Consider the following 17,500-nt stretch of genomic DNA (forward strand, 5'->3'; position numbering starts at 1 on the left):
TCTGTGTTTATTCACCTGATGAGAAAGATAACACTGGAATCCGTAGGGAGTGAGATGCATTGATTATTATGTAGTGTGATGTAGAGTGATAGGTAAAGGTCTCTCTCTCTCTCTCTCTCTCTCTCTCTCTCTCTCTCTCTCTCTCTCTCTCTCTCTCTCTCTCTCTCTCTCTCTCTCTCTCTCTCTCTCTCTCTCTCTCTCTCTCTCTCTCTCTCTCTCTGTAACCACACTAATGAGCAGGAGTGGTATCATGTAACACAGAACACACTGGTGCTCAAAACTCAGGTGTAACGAGAGACAAACACAGGTAGAAAAATTAACACAGCGACTCTCCACACACACACACACACACACACACACACACACACACACTTTTAGTAATTCAGGTGGTGGCGAATATAAACGAGACAGGTGGTCAAGTAACAGGTGAGGCTATTAGTCAGAAATAAATCCTTTTTAATTAGCAGATGTATGTATGCATGTATGTAGGTAGGTAGGTAGGTTATAGGTGAGAGAGTCGGTTGGTTGGTTGCTCGATTGCTTGTTTGCTTTCCGAATTGCTTTTTTTTTTTGTGTTGTGTGACTTTTGGTGTGTTTTGTAAGTGTTTCTTTAGTTTATTGTTATTAAAATTTGCTGCTTCTTATCCCAGGTTTTAGTGTTCTGATTCACTCAAGGTTTCTGTTACAATTTCTCTCTCTCTCTCTCTCTCTCTCTCTCTCTCTCTCTCTCTCTCTCTCTCTCTCTCTCTCTCTCTCTCTCTCTCTCTCTCTCACCCAGTCTTTTACTTCCCTACCGTCTTTCTTTGTTTTCTCTCATCCATCCACCCTCCTCCTCCTCCTCCTCCTCCTCCTCCTCCTCCTCCTCCCTTCCCGTTTTCTTAACCACAAGACCTTTTTCCTCCTCTCCCCTCTCCTCGCCTTCCTCAAAAGCCACAAGACCCTTCCCTCTCTCCTTTAATTCGAGTCTTCTCCCTCCTCCTCCTCCTCCTCCTCCTTCTTCTCACAGGACTCGCCTCGCCGCACATTTGAGGTTTTCTTTTATGATTTACAACAATATTTCTTGCTTCAAATATTTTTACCAGACATACTTTTCTCCCGTCAACAGAAACGAAAGGAAGATGGAGGAGGAAAGAAAGAGGGAGGCAGGGAGGAAGGGAGGGAGGAAAGAAAGAAAGAAAAAAAGCAAGGAGCGAAGGAAAAATAAAAATAAAACAGTTCAGGGGAGGATTAGACGTCAAAGGAGAAAGATAACACTCTCCTCGCTCTCTCTCTCTCTCTCTCTCTCTCTCTCTCTCTCTCTCTCTCTCTCTCTCTCTCTCTCTCTCTCTCTCTCTCTATCTATCTATCTATCTATCTATCTATTTACCTATCTGTTTTATCTATCTATCTATCTATCTATCTATCTATCTATCTATTTATCTGGCTATCTATTTATCTATCTAGCTATCTACCAATCTATCTATCTACTTGCTACCTACTTACCTACCTACGTATACATTTGAACTTACACCTATAGAATCCTTCCTGTCAGCCTGCGCCACACCGCCCTACTCAGGTGTGGGAGCGGGCAATTAACACAGGTGACCGTGGCTCCTTTTGATTAACCACCACCACCTGTAATTAATAAAGACGCTACCTGCTGGCGATGACGTGTTTATATTTACATACAAATTGACTCGTTACTCTTCGATCAACATTTTTTTTTTCGCTCGTTCTCGTAAATTAGATCGTACTGATTCGCACTGGTGACGCCAAAAGGGAAGTTGAGGGTTGAAGGGATGGGAGGGAGCCTTGCCTTGCCTTGCCTTGAGTCACCCTGCGTGTTTCTAGTAAAGTACTGTAGTGGTAGTAGCAAGGTACGGGTAGTAGTAGTAGTAGCAGTAGTAGTTAGTAGTAGTAGTAGTAGTAGTGTTCTTAATGTAAGGGCATAGGCAACCAAAAAACAAGCTTACTGAGGAGCTAGTCCCTAAAGAAAAATCCATAATGATTATCTATAATTGGAGGATAAGTGTCTTGAAACCTTGAAAGAGTAGTAGTAGTAGTAGTAGTAGTAGTAGTAGTAGTAGTTGTAGTAATAGTAGTAGTAGTAGTAGTAGTAGTAGTAATAGTAGTAGTAGTAGTAGTAGTAGTAGTAGTAGTAGTAGTAGTAGTAGTAGCAATGTTTTATTGATATATTATTACTTATTAATTTTTCGTTATGACAATGTAAAGAAAACGAAGATTTTTATTTTTTAGTAATGATACACAACATCGTAAACTCTCTGTCTCTCTCTCTCTCTCTCTCTCTCTCTCTCTCTCTCTCTCTCTCTCTCTCTCTCTCTGAATAATCAACTCCCTAAGGTATTATTTAGATTAGCAATTATACACAAGCCCGTCCCTCCCTCCCACGCTCACCAAGTTTCCCTCCTCTCCCTCCTCTTCCTCCTCCTCCTCCTCTCCCTGTGGTAATCTGTGTCATAAAGTCATCCAGAATAATAAAATACCGCGGGGGACGCTTCCCTGCCCTTGCCTTCCCGTGGGTCACTCGTGGGAGTCATCCTCAACTGATGCGGAGCGAAGGAGTGAAGAGAGGAGTGGAAGAATGTAAGAGGGAAATAAAAAAAAAGATGAGGATTGAAAAAGTGGAATGAAATGAAGGAATATAAGAGGGAAGAGGGGTGAAGGGAAAAGGGAGTAAAGAACGGGGAAGGAATGAGGAAGGGAAGGGATTAAGAAAAAGAGAAGCTGTTGTGGAGTGGAGTGAGGCAAGAGGAGAAATGAAGAAATGCAGGAAGAGAGGAAGGAAGGAAGGAAGGAAGGAAGTTGAAGAAATTAAATGAAGGAAGGAAAGTAGGAGGGAGGGGCATAAGAAGAAAGAGTGAGGGTGAGAAATGCAATGAAGGAAGGAATATAGAAGGGAAGGAAGGAAGGAAGAAGGAAGAGTGAGAAAAATTAAATAAAAGGAGGAGTTTAAGATGGAAGGAATTAAAAAACTACTACTACTACTATTACTACTACTACTCCAGCCACCACCACCAGTCCAACAAAATCACAAGGGAATATCCTACAGAACGAGTACTAAGAACCGCTTGAAATTCCATTAAATCATAAGCGCTGGAGGTGAAAAGAATCTAGTCCCTGTTTTTTTTCTTTCCTCTCTTCTTTCCCAGCAAAATGAATTACCTGCAGGCCTTTGAGTCTCCCCCTGAAGTGACAGAAACAGAACCAGCTATAAAATACGGGAGATAAATATGAATGAAGGAAATTAACCTGAAAAGAAATAAAAATATGAGAGAGAGAAAATATAAAGGTTGGTACACAGTAAGTAATTAATCCAATTTTACGTGTGGGAGAAAGGAAATGAGAGAAAATGGATTGAGGAAGTGTACCAGGTGGTGGAAGGAGACGAGTGTAATGTAAGTAACCTCTCTCTCTCTCTCTCTCTCTCTCTCTCTCTCTCTCTCTCTCTCTCTCTCTCTCTCTCTCTCTCTCTCTCTCTCTCTCTCTCTCTCTCTCTCTCTCTCTCTCTCGGTAATAAAAGAAATGAAAGTGCTGCTACACATTTCCCGCATCTTTTTCTTTTTGATGTTAGATTTTTTTTATTTTATTTTTCCAGTCGAAGTTTAGTTTTCCCTCTCTTTTCTTTCATTCTTTCCTTTTCTTTATTCTTGTCCCTCTTGTTCTTGTTTTTCTTGTTCTTCTTTTTCTTCTTCCTCTCCTCTCCCTCCTCCTCCTCCGCCTCCACTCTGTCCCTCCTCCTCCTCCTCCTCCTCCTCCTCCTCCAGCAGCCTTCCTCTTCCGCCTTCTACTCCTCACACTTTTACAATTTTTCTCTGAATTTCGAAAATCCCTCAAAAATCTGAGACTCTTCCACTCCTTGGTCTTGATGTTTAACCACGAAAGCTTCCCCACTCATCACCTCGCGCTCATTCTTCCCTCTCACCATTCTCTCTTCTCTCACTTTTTCTTCCACCTCTTACCGCCTCGCATCCTCCCAGCCGTCTCTCTTTCTCTCCCTGCCTCTCTGTCTCTCTCCCTGCCTCCGGGCGTGCAAGCAGAGATCAACAGGGAAGTAATGTGTGACTGGTGAGAATTCTTGTGTATCTCTATTTCTCTTCTTCCTGTTTATCTAATTCTTCCTTTCTCATTCTCCTCTGCTTCGTCTTTTCATGCATCGTCTTTCGTTCTTTCTCTTCTGTCATCTTGGTATTTTTTTCTTTGATTTTTTTTTATGTAGTTTTCCTTTTCTCTTTTTTTTCTATTTATTCCCTTCTCTGTTTCGAGTTTTCCTTCGTCTCTCGTTCCTTCGTTTGTCTCTTTTTTTTTCTTTTTTTCTATTTCTGTTCGTTTTGTCTGGCCTTCTTTTTCATCTATCTTATCCTTTCTCTTTCTTCCTCCTCCTCTCTCATCTCCTTTTCCTTCTTCTTCCTTTCGGTGATCTGTTTTCTCTTCCTTCCTTCTCTTCGGCCATTACATTTCTTCTTTCCTCTTTCCTTCTCCATGATTCATAAAGTTTTCTGCTCTCTCTCTCTCTCTCTCTCTCTCTCTCTCTCTCTCTCTCTCTCTCTCTCTCTCTCTCTCTCTCTCTCTCTCTCTCTCTCTCTCTCTCTCAAGCATTGTGATATATTTATAACTTTTTTTGTCTGTCTTTATCTTTCTAGCGCAAGTAAAACTGTATTTCACACTTGTTTTATGGCCTTTCACGAGAGAGAGAGAGAGAGAGAGAGAGAGAGAGAGAGAGAGAGAGAGAGAGAGAGAGAAATAAGATACGTTATTATGTGAGAAGACTTGAGGTGTTGGTCAGTGGCCCGTGACTCTCTCTCTCTCTCTCTCTCTCTCTCTCTCTCTCTCTCTCTCTCTCTCTGATCCTTTTATTTCAGTCTGATTTATGACTTCTTTCTCTTGTATTCCTTATGACGCTCTTCTTTTCATCTCTTATTCTTCTTATTCCTTTTATTCCTCTTCAATTTGCCTCTTACGTACCTTGTCTTCAATTTTCCCTTTCATTATGGCCCTCTTATCATCCTTCGTTCCCTCCCTCCCTCCCTCCCTCCCTCCCTCCCTTCTTTCTTCTCCGTCTCTTCTTCTTCTTCACCTCTTTCCTTCTTTTACCTTCCTCCTTGTCTTGCTCTTCCTTCTTTCATTATATTTACCTCTCTCTCTCTCTCTCTCTCTCTCTCTCTCTCTCTCTCTCTCTCTCTCTCTCTCTCTCTCTCTCTCTCTCCACTGCAAGAGTCGAGTCATTATAATTTCCGTCAGTTTCCTCCGCCATCACATTACTGTTGTCGGTTTGTTATGCTTTGATCCACCCTTCCACCTCCTCCTCCTCCACCTGCTCCCCCTCCTCTCCCTCTCTCTCTTCCTCCTCCTCTCACTCCACCTTTAATAGCGTGGTATCGCTATTTCCTTCATCATCATTGCATTTCTCCTTTGCACAGTCATTTATTCTGTTGCTTTCTTCTTCCTTTCCTCCAATGCTAATCCTGCCTCCATGATTTTTCCACGCTTCTAATCCTCTTCCACCACCACCACCACCACCACCACCACCACCACCACAACCAGGCTGATTGAGTTATTTCCAGGAAGAAGGAAGGCAATAAATAAGAAAAAAAAAAGGGTTAAAGATAAGGAATAAAAATTGAGAATGAACACGTGGATGGAGGAAAATGAAATGAGTGACATGACAGAAAGGGGGAAAAATGATCAGGAACCGAGAGAAAAGGAAATAAATATCACAGAGGGGGTAATAAAGTAAGAAAGAAGACGTGGAGTGTGAAATAAAACAGTGGAATTATGAGAGAAATGACGTGAAAGAGGAATTGAACAGTGAAAGGGAATTGAGAGGAAGAGAGAAAGAAAGGGAGGGAGGGAGGAGAGAGAATATGACATAGGGAGTTGGAAGGAGAGAAAAAAGAGATAGGAAAGGGTGGAGGAAAGGGAATCAGTGACTTAGAAAAAGAGAAAGATAATATGAATGATAGATAAGGATATAGAGAATAAAGGAATGGATAACGAAACTAAAAGGATAAAAAGGAAGACATGGGAAAGATAAAACATAATTATGAATAACAAGAAGAAAAGGGAGAAGGAAGAAAACTGGAAAATAAATAAGACAGAAACTGAAAGGAAGATAAGAAAAAAATAAGAGGAAAAGAGACCCAAAAAAGGAGATAGAAGGAAGAAGAAAAGAATATAATACTTAAGAGGAAAGAGGAACGAAAGAAAAGTTGGAAGGAAGGAAAGGGGAAGGAGGAAAGAGGGAACTGAGCAGAAAGAAAGGAGAAAGGAGCTCAGAGGAATGAAAAAAAGGGAAGAAGGAAGGGAGGAAAGGGGAGCATAAAGGGAGAATATGTCTGATAAAGGGAGTGGATATACATGTGGGGATGTTTCTTAAAAGGGTGATGTGTCAGTGTCCAGCGTGGGAGTGAATATTGATGTACGCGCACACACACACACACACACACACACACACACACACACACACACACACACACACACACAGGCATTAGTGAGTCTCAGTTACTCGCGAAACTAAAACACTTTCAATCCATGTATGTAATGGACCTGAAAATTCAGTGCGTGGGTTTGGAGTCATCATTATTATTGTTGTTGTTGTTGTTGTTGTTATTGCTGTTGTTGTTGTTGTTGTTGTTGTTGTTGTTGTTGTTGTTGTTGTTGTTGTACTTCTTCGTTTTCGTCTTCTTCTTCTTCTGCTATCATTTTACGGCATATTCCTAACTAGTTTTGATGAATCCAGAGAGAGAGAGAGAGAGAGAGAGAGAGAGAGAGAGGACAATGAAAGGAGCATCTGGTGTAAGGTGATGAAGAGGAAGAAAGGCAAAAAATAATTAATTTCAGACACAAACTCAGGATTAGCAGAAGAATACTGAAATTAATAAAAGGATAAGGGAAGAAACAATTAGCTCAGGAGGGGAAGAGAGAAAGAAAGAGAGAGAGAAAAGGGGAACGAAGGAATGGAAGGAGAGAAGAAATAAGAAGAGACGAGACGGTGGGAGAGAATATAATGTAGGAAATTATTGAATGTTGCTTTATCACTCCCTGCTTTTATCATTTCTCCTCCTTTTCATTTTTCACTGGAACATGTGTTTCCTCTCCCACATCAGTATTTCTATCCGACCTCCTCCTCCTCTTCTTCCTTATCCTCCTCCTCCTCCTCTTATTATTATTTTTTTTTACATGTGTTATCAGAGAGAGAGAGAGAGAGAGAGAGAGAGAGAGAGAGAGAGAGAGAGAGAGAGAGAGTCATCACTTTCCTTTGTTTGGTTGCACTACAATGTAAAATGTATAAGATTTTCATAATTCATGCGTACCCTTCGTATTATTCCCTCCCCGTCCTTCCTTCTTTCCTTCCTTTTCCTCCCTCATTCCTCCTTCCTCCAGTGTTATCCTAATTTCATCCTTTCTCTCTCTGTCTTTCCTTTCTGTATTGCCATCCTAACCTACTTCGTCACTCTCTCTCTCTCTCTCTCTCTCTCTCTCTCTCTCTCTCTCTCTCTCTCTCTCTCTCTCTCTCTCTCTCTCTCTCTCTCTCTCTCTCTCTCTCTCTCTCTCTCTCTCTCTCTCTCAACATCATTACCGCTATATATAAGGTTGACTCAATAACTTACTGCCTCATCAATAAATTTCATCGCTATCTCTTTCATCAAACATCCATCCAACGGGGCCACTTTTTCTCCCTTTTATTATATACCACAGTGTTCTCCTCCCTCTCCTCATCCCCCGGCCCCCACACGCCTCGTCGCCTCTGTCCGTACCTCATCCTTTCCCTCATACTTAACCATGCATCTATTTCCCTTTTGACTAATTAATCCCTCCTTTTAAATCCGTTTTATATCTTACCGTGTTTCTTGCCGTTCATCTTTGGCTCCTCCTTATTCGTATCATCTGTGTATCTCCTTTCATCCTGTCTTCCTACGCCTCTCTGTATATCATATCTAGTGGTGTCCTCATCCTCCTTATCCTTCTCCTCATCCTCTTCTGTATTGTATCGAGCTCAAAGACTTCTTAGGATATTGAAAACCTGCCATATATAGTGTGTTGATTGATTCTTCGCTAGTAGATAAGAGGTGAGATTAAAAGGAGGATTTGTAACCTTGCTGGAGCGGGAAGGTGGAGGAGGAGCGACTGAGGGAGAGCTGTAGAATGGTGTGTTGTTTATTGTGTGTTTGTGTGTTTGTGTGTGTGTGTTTTTGTTGTTAAGTGTTGGTTGTTGTTGTGTTATTTTGGTGTCCTGTGTGTTGCTGTGGGTTGATTTGTTTGTTTTGCCTTTTGTTTATTTGTTAATTTCTTTTATTTATGTGTTCATTTTGTATATGTATGACTTTGTTTATTCTATTCATTAACTTTTTTTTTTTCTTTCTTTTCTGGCATATGATGTAAAATATTAAAATACGATTTTGCTTTGTTTAACTTTTTTCCTGTTTCTTTGCTTTGTTTTTTTTTCTTCTCATTTTTCTTTTTCATTTTTATACTCTTATCGTAATTAATATTTGCTCGAGTCTTTAGTTATCATTCTTTTTTTTTTTCTTTCTTTATTATCTTCATCTCGGTTTATTCTTTTTGTTTTGCTTTCGTTCCTCGTTCAGACGCACTCACCTGTTTCTTTCTTCTCCTTCCACGTGACTCTTACTCCTCTCCCACTCATCTCTCCTCCACTCTTGTCCTCCCCTCCTTTACCTCCTTACCTGTCTCCCATCCCTCCCATCTCCCTGTCCTCTCCCCCTCCGCTCTTCTGTCCTCCCCTCCTTTCCCTCCCTGCCTCTCTCCCTCTCCTATCTTAGTTCTCTCTCTCTCGCCTACAATCTTCCTCCTCTCCTTTCTCTCTCTCATCCTCCCTCCCATTCCTCTCATTTTGCTTCTCTCCTCTTTCTCTCATCTACTATCTTTCCCTCTCCCTTCTTCCTCTCCATCCCTACATTCCTCCACTTCTCCCCTTCCGTTTATCCCCTTTATCCTTTCGCATCCTCCTCCTCCTTCTCCTCCTCCTGTGGTCACCTGTGGGGGGGAGGGGCGACAAGGTGAGAGGTCAGCCTTTAACAGGTAAACTTTGACGTCATACAGTCAATATTGCTGCGTCAGTCTCTCCCGCCTGACGCTCTCAACTCTCCCTCCATTCTCCCTCCACTCTCTGCCTCCCTTCTTCCCTCTCTGTGTCCACACCACCTCCACCACCACCACTACCTCCGACCACCACCATTTCCTCCCAAACACGATGTCATTATCAAGTTTCCTCGTCTTTCTTCTCCATCGTCGACATAATCACCACCTCTTTCGCCGCTAAAAAAAATGTTATCGTTGTCGTTTTCTTTTATTCATTGCCTGTCGTTGTTGTTTTTAATGTTAGGGTAACTATTATTGTTATTGTTATTATTATTATTATTATTATTATTATTATTATTATTATTATTATTATTATGGATGCCTCTATTTTTCTTTTTCTTTTTTGTATTTTTTAGTTCTACCCTCATCCTTATTTGTCTGATATCATTGTAATAGGCTCCTTTATTTTTCTCCTATTTTTTTTTCATCTGTATATCATCACCCCTTTCTTTTTTCCTCCCTTTTCCATCTCCCTATTCTTCTGTCTTTCCTTTTCTCCCTATTTGTCTCTGTCACTTTCCCATTCTCACTTTTTCCCCCTATCCTGCTCCCTTATCCATCCTTCCTCACCTTTCCTACATTATCTCCATCATTTATTCCTCCCTTCTCCCTCCCTGTGTGTTTCCCTCACCTTCCCTGTATGTCTTCTCTTCTCCATTTCTCCCTTACCTTCCATGTTTCCCTTACCTTTCCTTCTCCTCCAGTTTTTCCTCCTTACCTCTTCCTGTCACTTGTCTCTCATCTTCGCTTTCCATCCCTCCTTACCTTCCCTCACTGTTTTCCTTTCCCTTCTCTCAATCTTGTCCTTTGTCCTTCGTCTTCTCTCTTAATCTTTCTCCCTCACCTCTTCCTGTCTCCGTGCCTGCCTGCCTCCCTCCTTACGTCCTCTCATCAGCTCGCCACTAACAAGTCTCGTAATTAATCCACCGTGTCAAGTTTTCCCCAAATATTGGTGGTTCCTCTCTCATCATCGATCCTCGCTTCCTATTGGCTAAGAGCTGAGCCTGGAGGGAGTATGACGTCACCACTGACCAATCAATTTTTCATGAGGGGAGAAAATCCAATATATTCGACTATGACGTTATTTTAATCACCTAGAATTACTTTGGTGATAGAGGAATATCTGTGCACGTTTTTACTTTTGTTTACGAGCATTTAAAGTGATGGAGGTGTTGAGTGCTAGCGTATTTAATTCTCTAGTTGGTGATTTATTAGTTTGCGATCGACTTATGTGTGACGTCAATATATAAATCACTTCGACCGGCAGGTAAAGGTGTATGACGCGCGCGGTGACGTCAGGCAGTCACTTGGAAAAATGACACGACGGAGTGGGAGTTTATGTTACGTCTCCAGTGTTTGTATTTCATTGATTCCGTTTTTAGTGCGTCACATTTCACGATCGGTTTTCCGGCCTCCAGCTCCCGTTTTCTCTCCGACTTGTTTTCTCCTCCTTTGCTCTGTTTTGTTATGCTGTTTATTATTTTTTTTCCTGCATTTTCTTCTTTTTTTTCTTCTCGGTTCTTTGTTCTTTCTTTGTAGTTTTGTTATTTTTAGTTGCTATCTTTTTCTTTTCTTGTCTTTCGTCTATAATTTGTTTTTAGTCATTTATTATTTTTCTTTTTTTTATTCCCTCCTTGCTTTCTTCTTTTCAGTTTCTTGTTATTCACTTTCATTCTCCATGTGTTTAGTTCTCTTTCAGTTTTTGCTTTCTCTTTTTTTTTTAGTCCCTCCTTCGCTTTGTTAGTTGCTGTTCACTTCTTTGGTTTTCGTCTTGGTTCTCTTTCACTTGTTTTCTCTTCTGCTTCTTCTCTTTATCATGCTTTCTTGGTCGTTATTCCCTTCTTATTGACTTCTCGACTTTGTTCTCTTCGTCGCGGTCAACTCTTTGTCTTTCCTCCTTATTGCGCATCTAGCTTCGCATTTACTCCTTTGTTATGTACCCATTCTCCTGCGTTTTGTCGTGTTATTCCTAATTTATCGTCCATATCATTATTGTCTCTTCCATTTAGTGTTTACCAATCTTCGTTACTTCTCTTTCGTCGACATATTTCAACTGTTTTAACTACATTCTTGTTATATATTTTCCCTTCTCTGTCATTCGCCTTCTCGTGTTTATCATCTCATATTCTCTACATCACTATCATTATTATTGCTTCTTCCATATATTTATCTCATTATATCTTAACGGACATACTTTACTTCTGTTCTTCACCTCCCATCATCCTTCACCTTCTCATTCTCATATTTCACTTTTCTCGTGTCATCTTTCCTACTCATTATTCCCTCTTCTGTTATCTGTCACACTACACCTTCTTTTATCCAAATATTTTAGCACTGTTCTTCATCCTTCCCTGTATTTTATCACTCTCATAGTTAACCTTCCTCATATCACCTTTCATTCTTATCCTTCCTCACCTCCATCCCTCAACATTCCTGAGATTCATTACCCTACCTTTGTTCTGAACGAGGCGCGTGTTCATAAGCATTTTGGCCTCAGAAGAACTATATTTCAGAGTCTACGGAGATAAATATAAGGGTTCCCATGCGTGTTTTCCCAATGACAGTGTAAAATTCTTGTTAAACTATTATTAGAATCATGAAAATTCCCTTGAAACTCCTGATAACTTTCACTAGTGTTCGACTCTTGACCAGCAGGGGCACAGGAAACGCAGGTAACAGTGCAGGTGTTTATTCACAGAAGGTGTGAACAGAAGGCTGGAGGTAGGTGATCTCTCGGCGCCAGGCCGCGCACTTCCACTTAACACTTATGACTGAAGCCTAGCTCGTTCACTCATACACGTATTCATGCCTCACACAAGTCTCGCTCATTCACTCGTTCACACAACTAGCTAACAACCACACACCTCCCCCGAGACATAAGGAAGATTCCTTATCTTTGTTATGGCTACCGTAACACATGAAACAAAGTTACAATGATTGAAGTACAGAAAACACGGTACATATACACAAAACAAACACAGCGTACAATGAACACGTACGACTAATCGTAGGTGCTACGGTGCCACCGCACCTGCAGTCGTCTCGGCTCCCTACGCTGTCGGCTGCTTCGACGCTCTGGTTGCTCTCGGCCACGGTGTACCCCGTTACCCTGATGCTCCGGGCTGCCGGGATGGTGGTGTTCCTCGTGACCCTGATGCTGAAGCGCTGCACCGCCATGAGCGGTGTGCTGCTCGACAGGAAGGGGAGCAAGAGGTCTGTGTGGGCGTAGGTGTCTTCTATTACGCCACATCACGCGACCGCTGCCCATCTTGATGAGGTAGTCTCTCCTTCGCCCAACAGCCACGATGACACCCAGGCGATCCCAGAGGCCTGTCGTGTGATCTTGAACGTCGACGTGGCCACCGAGGTGCAGGAGAGGAAGAGTACGGGCGGACGCGTCGTGGCGAAGTTTCGCTTTCTTCCTCAGTCGCTCTGCCTTGGCGTCGCACTCATCAGCAGCGCGCTGCCACTGCTGAGCGTATGAGCGATGATGAGCCGGGACACAGGACCTCATAGGATGACCGAAGAGGACTTGTGCTGGTGATCGCCCTTCCGCCCTCGGAGTGTTGCGCAGTTCCAGCAACCCGCGAGCGAACGCATCCTCGTCCAGGTGTCCCTGCTGTGTGGTCGTGAGGATCAGCTTCTTCACGGACTTGACCGCTGCCTCGGCGTGACCATTGGAGCGTGGATAATGAGGTGAAGATACACGATGCTCCACCCCCCATCGAGCCAGGAAGCGCCGTACCGATGAAGAAGTGAACTGCGGTCCACCGTCAGTCCTCAGGAGAACAGGCACGCCCGTGTCGGCGAACACACCCCGAAGGACACGAACGAGCTGATCAGCCGATGCTGGACGTGAGCATGCAGACACGTGAGGCCACCCAGACAAGCGATCTACATACACGAGGTATGTACGGCCTGCTGCGTGGAAGTAGTCTGCAGAAACTGACTCAAACACCCTGCTGGGTGTGTCCGTGTCCTGCCAGAGAGGTTCGTTGGCTTGGCTTGGTAGGAGTGGACGGCATAGTGAGCATCCAGAAACGACGTTCTCAACGTCTCTGTCCATACCAGGCCAGTACACCGTTTGTCGGGCCCGTCGCTTGGTGCGCTCCATCCCCTGATGACTGTCATGGAGTCGCTCTAGTGTTTCTCGGCGGAGGCTGTGAGGAATAAGAAGCCTCGGCCCGTAAACCACCAGGTCGTCGTCTACGGCCAGCAGACTGCGCACCGGCCAGTACGTACGCAAGCGGTGATCGAGGTCGTGGCAATGATCAGGGAAGCCCTCGATGATGACGTTCTTGAGCAAGCAGTACTCCCCGTCTCTTGCTGCTGCGGCACGTACCATTTCCACAGTCTGATCCTGGAGTGGTGCTAAGCGGACGCCGTCCTCATTGGTGGCAGATAACGCTGAGATGACCGCTGAGTGGAGAGGGTCGAGGTCACCAGAAGTAGCAGCATCCTCTTCCTCCACTGGGTCCTGTACTGGAGCACGTGAGAGGGCGTCGGGCACACAGTGTGTCGATCCCTTTTGCCAGCTTGCTGTGAAAGAATACTGAGCAAGCTTCTCCCTCATGCGCTGCAGCCGCAGGTTCTCTATTTCTCCCAACAACTTGCTATTGAGGAGAGGTATCAGCGGGCGGTGGTCGAGCACTAGATCGAAGTGAGGGAGTCCTTTCAGGTAGGTGCCACATTTCCTGACTGCCCAGACGATTGCAGCCATTTCCAACTCTATTACTGCATAGCGGCTCTCTGTGTCTGTAACAAATCTTGACCCGCATTGCACCATCTTCCACTGGTCACTGTGCTTCTGCAGGAGAACGAATCCAAATCCGTGCATCCTTGAGGCGTCAGTCTGTAGCATCGTTGGTAATGATGGGTCGAAGTATGCCAAGACAGGTGGGCTGACGAGACACTGTTTCACCTTCTCAAACGCCTCTTCATGGTTAGGAGACCAGCACCAACTGTTCTTCGGGCGTAAGAGATCTCTGAGGGGTTGTGCAGCTGCAGCCACAGCAGGAGAAAAGCTTCCAAGCTGGTTTGTAAGACCCATGAATGATCGTAAGTCGGTGATGTGCTGTGGTCGTGGGAAGTCAGAGATTGCCTTAACTTTCTTTGAGTCTGTCGTGTAGCCTTGTCCAGAAACAGAGTAACCACAGTAATCTACCACTCTTTCCGCGAATGTAAACTTCTGTGGGTTGAGAGTGATGCCGTGCTGGTCACACCGCCGCACAATCTGAATGACATGGGCTAAGTGCGCACTGTAGGTGGAGTCATAGGCCAGGATGTCGTCCACGATCTTGATGGTGTTAGGTATGTCGCCGAGAGCTTGGTCTCCTCGACGGTTATACTCGTCTCCAGACGAGACGAGACCCATAACCGCTCGCCGAAACTTGTACCGACCCCAAGGTGTTATGAAGCAGGTTAAATCCTGGTCTTCTTCTCTAATGGGGACTTGAAAATACCCCATCTTGGCATCAAGAGTGGTGAACCAAACTGCTCCGGTCCCGATCGAGGCGATGGCGTCATGAGGTGAGCGCACTGGATACACGGGCCTCTTCACGTAACGGTTGAGTCGTGTCAGGTCAACACACAGCCTTACACCAGATGTCTTTTTTGGGACAGGCACGATGGGGTGGCACCATGCCGTAGGGTAGTCCACACTCTCGATGATTCCCTTGTTAAGCAGCTCTTCCAACTGGCTCTTAATTTCTTCACGCCAATTGTAAGGGATTGTACGAGATGCTGTTACGGCGAAGGGTCGAGCGTCGTCTGTCAACTCGATGGCCATGGATCCACCAGCCATTGCACGTAAACCTTCCTTTGCTTCGAAGACGCTGGGAAAGGCCTTGATCACAGCAGCAGCGTGCCCCGCACGCTGCTGTGGCGTTGGGTCGTAGGAATGAGGCCAGCTGATCACTTCTGTGGGCGTAGATAGAGGTGGCTGCGAGGCGGTCGGGTACTTGATGGAGCTGTTGCCGGTGTGCTGTTCTTCCCTGCGTAGCGGTCGGATTTGAGCCGGAAAATCTTCGGGGAGGATTCCGAGAGCGATGGAATCGTACCAGCTAAGCAGCGCCCCCTTCACCTCCTTCACCACGCTCACAACAGTCTCAGCTTCCCTGTCGCCCAGTTGCAAGTGCGACGAGAAAGTTCCTACACAGGTGAGGGGGTGATTACCGGCAGCATAAAGTCCATCACCATCAGCGGGCGCCAAGCTGGAGGGCGGGATTCCAAGGAGTGTTGCCGTGTCGAGGCCAATAACGGTCGTTTCGGCCCCAGAGTCAGGAGTCCACGTAATCTTGTCTCTTCCAGCGGGATGTGTGGCGGTAATGAGCACCTGGGGCGCAGGTCGTGCCGTCACCGTCTTTGTGTATACGCCTGATAAGAGCTGGTATACACTGGCACTGGCTCCCCGCCTCGGGCCTGCACCGCGATGAGGAGAGACAGTTGAGGAACTCCTCGAAGCTCCTCGTCGTTTCCTCACTGTCTGCTGACATACACTCGCAAAATGCCCTCTTTTCCCGCAGTTACGACACACTTTATCTATTGCCTGGCATCCCCTTTTGTCACTGCGACAATCTTTGCCACAACGATAACAGCCCGTGGGGCTTGAGCCCCCGAAACTGCCCTTCCTGTAGTTCGAGACAGCGTTCACACCATGGCTCGAAGAGTGAGAGCCGCCCCTTAGTACTGCACTACACTGGTTAGCGCTCTCTGATGCTCTGCAAATATCTATGGCGTTTTCAAGGGTGAGTTTCTTGTTTTCCAGCATGCGTTTCAGAGCCACTTCGTCTCGTGTCCCAACGACAATTCTGTCACGCAGCTGATGGTTTATGCACTGGTCGCAAAAGTCACAGAAATTGGCGATTTCCTTAACAGCACATAAAAAGTCGTCAAAACCTTCTTGCGTTTCTTGCACGCGGGAGTAGAAGTCTCTTCTATCCATGATGATGTTGCGCTGGCTTCGCAGGTACTCACACATTGCATCGAGGATGGTTCTTAACTCCGCGTCTCTCGGTAAGCTTATCCCGTAGCGAAGTGTACGGGTCCACTCGTCGTCTAGGACAGCAGCGAGTGCCGCCCTCTGCTCAGCCAGGGAGAGACAGTCTATCCTGGCGAGGGTTACGTATCCTTCAAACTTATGGCGCCACGTGTCGAACTCACGTAAAGATGCTGACGCCGTTAAGTGAGGAATGATGGTGGCGGACGTCGGGAACCTCGCGCCCTGGGTAGACGTGCTGCGGGCTGTGGTTTCGCCTTCATTGCTCGCCGTGGTGCGACTGGGAGCTTGTGTCCCCACTCTCTCCAGCAGCTGGGTTAAACGCTCCTCGCGAGCCTGACTCTGCTCCGACTGTCGCGCTAGCAGAGCCTGACTCTGCTCCGACTGTCGCGCTAGCAGGGCAGCCAGCGCCTCCAACTGCTTCTCCATTCTGCGCCGTACCCACTGCAGCCTTGTCCTGATCCTACTCACTGCGCCATGTTCGACTCTTGACCAGCAGGGGCACAGGAAACGCAGGTAACAGTGCAGGTGTTTATTCACAGAAGGTGTGAACAGAAGGCTGGAGGTAGGTGATCTCTCGGCGCCAGGCCGCGCACTTCCACTTAACACTTATGACTGAAGCCTAGCTCGTTCACTCATACACGTATTCATGCCTCACACAAGTCTCGCTCATTCACTCGTTCACACAACTAGCTAGAATTTGTTTTTATGAAGAGGTGTGTATTTTTTTCCCCAATGGTAACAGTAAACTGTTACTGAAATAATGAAAACTCCCTTGAAAATCCAGAGAACTTCCATTAGAATTTGATGAAGAGATGTATATATATTTTTTTTGCCCGCGGTCAATATAGAATCAATGTTAAATTGTTACGAAAATCATGAAAACACACCCTTGAAATACATGATAATTTCACATAGAGCTTTTTTTTTATATATATAAGGAGTGTGTATTTTTTCCCACGATCAGTATCGAGTCCGCGCTAAACTATTACCAAAATCATGAAAACACTCTTGAAAAACCCTGACAACTTGCACAACACCTTTATTTATTTATTTTTTTTTTATGTAAAGGAACTCTGACCAAGGATAACAAAACTGATAAAACACCCTTGAAAAACCTTGACAACCTGCACAACAGTTTTATTTATTTATTTATTTTTTTTTTTGTTAATGTAAAGGAACTCTGACCAAGGATAACAAAACTGATAAAAACAGAAAAAAAGATCATGAATATACCAGTCCATCAAGAAGGCACTCACAAAATACGTGCAAAATTACCCTATGAAGTGTCTTGAAAGTACTTAGTAGTTGTCAAGTTGATATACAGAAACAATTAAGACCACGAAGGCAAGGGAGGTGAGTGGAGAGGTGGGGAGTGATGAAGATGGGAGTTTACTGGGGGTG

At 44.7% G+C, this 17,500-nt stretch overlaps 1 long non-coding RNA gene across 5 annotated transcripts in view; it reads left to right on the forward strand.

Moving 5' to 3' along the window:
- Positions 1 to 17,500, forward strand: part of LOC135109826 (uncharacterized) — a 184,355-nt gene that overhangs the window by 162,693 nt on the left and 4,162 nt on the right. Inside the window, exon 6 of one of the 5 annotated variants that reach the window (XR_010272920.1) lies at positions 1,106 to 1,646. The exons of the other annotated variants lie outside the window; for them this stretch is intronic. This is a non-coding gene — a long non-coding RNA (uncharacterized LOC135109826). Of the gene's footprint in view, positions 1 to 1,105; positions 1,647 to 17,500 lie in introns of those variants that run through there. 5 annotated transcript variants of the gene reach the window in all.

The sequence above is a fragment of the Scylla paramamosain genome, chromosome 19 (assembly GCF_035594125.1).
Source record: "Scylla paramamosain isolate STU-SP2022 chromosome 19, ASM3559412v1, whole genome shotgun sequence".
In the NCBI taxonomy this organism is placed as follows: Eukaryota; Metazoa; Arthropoda; class Malacostraca; order Decapoda; family Portunidae; genus Scylla; species Scylla paramamosain.